Consider the following 981-nt stretch of genomic DNA (forward strand, 5'->3'; position numbering starts at 1 on the left):
ATGGGATTCCCCCTGAATTTTATGCATCTTTTGGGAACAGTTGGGCCCTTTCCTTCTTGATCTGATTAACTTCTCTATTGAAAAGGGTGATTTCTAAAGGGATGTTAACACAGCCTTGATTTCCTTGATGTTAGACGCCTTCTTCACATTGTTGATGTGGTGGAGGATAGTAAGACCCCAATGTCACTTCTCTCTCTTGACGCAATGAAAGCCTTCGACAGACTTTTTTGGCCATTTTTATGGTCAGTCTTAGTGTTGATGGGCTTTGGTAAAACCTTCATTGATATGATCAAAGCTTTGTACTCTAATCCCTCAGCCCAAGTCTTAACGGAACGCACTTCCTCCTCTTTATTTCCAGTCTCTAGATCTTCCTGCCAAGGTTGTCCCTTGATTCCTGCACTATTTGTCCATTCTCTACAGCCGCTGGCTCAAGCCATTCGCCAATCGACTATGGTGTCACCAATATGCATTCATGGTACACAGCATCACCTCTCATTATTTGCGGATGATGTTTCTTTTTTTTTTTAGAGAACTTTGTCTCTTCTTCACCTATCATTTTGCAAGGAGTATGGAAGCTTATCAGGCTTAAAAATTAACTGTTCAAAGTCTGCACTACTTCATTTAAATGGTTATGTCCGCAACTCAACCATCTCTTCCAACTTCCCAATTGTTAAGCAGTTTAAATATTTGGGCATTGAGCCAGGAGCCTGCTTAAACCAGATCATTAAACATAACTATTCTGTTGCTCGGAAGTGTTTTGAAAGATATGGAAAAATGGATAGGTCTCCTGATGTTGATTTAATCTTGTATCTCAGTGGTTAAAATGTTTTACCCAGGGTCAATTTTGTCAGCTCTATGCTGCCTCTCTCCCCTCCTGCTGGCTAATGGTGTAAATTACAATCAGCAGTATCTGAATTTGTCGGGAAAGGCAAGCGGCTGCAACTTAAGATTCACTCTACAGAGGAGGAGAGAGGATGGTGG

The 981-nt window shown here is 41.3% G+C and overlaps 1 long non-coding RNA gene across 1 annotated transcript in view; it reads right to left on the reverse strand.

Annotated features, from left to right (window-relative positions):
• The window catches only part of LOC116686138 (uncharacterized), a 24,729-nt gene that overhangs the window by 18,952 nt on the left and 4,796 nt on the right, over window positions 1-981 (reverse strand). The gene's annotated exons all lie outside the window — the stretch shown is intronic.

Source organism: Etheostoma spectabile, unplaced genomic scaffold (genome assembly GCF_008692095.1).
Source record: "Etheostoma spectabile isolate EspeVRDwgs_2016 unplaced genomic scaffold, UIUC_Espe_1.0 scaffold314, whole genome shotgun sequence".
Taxonomy (NCBI): domain Eukaryota; kingdom Metazoa; phylum Chordata; class Actinopteri; order Perciformes; family Percidae; genus Etheostoma; species Etheostoma spectabile.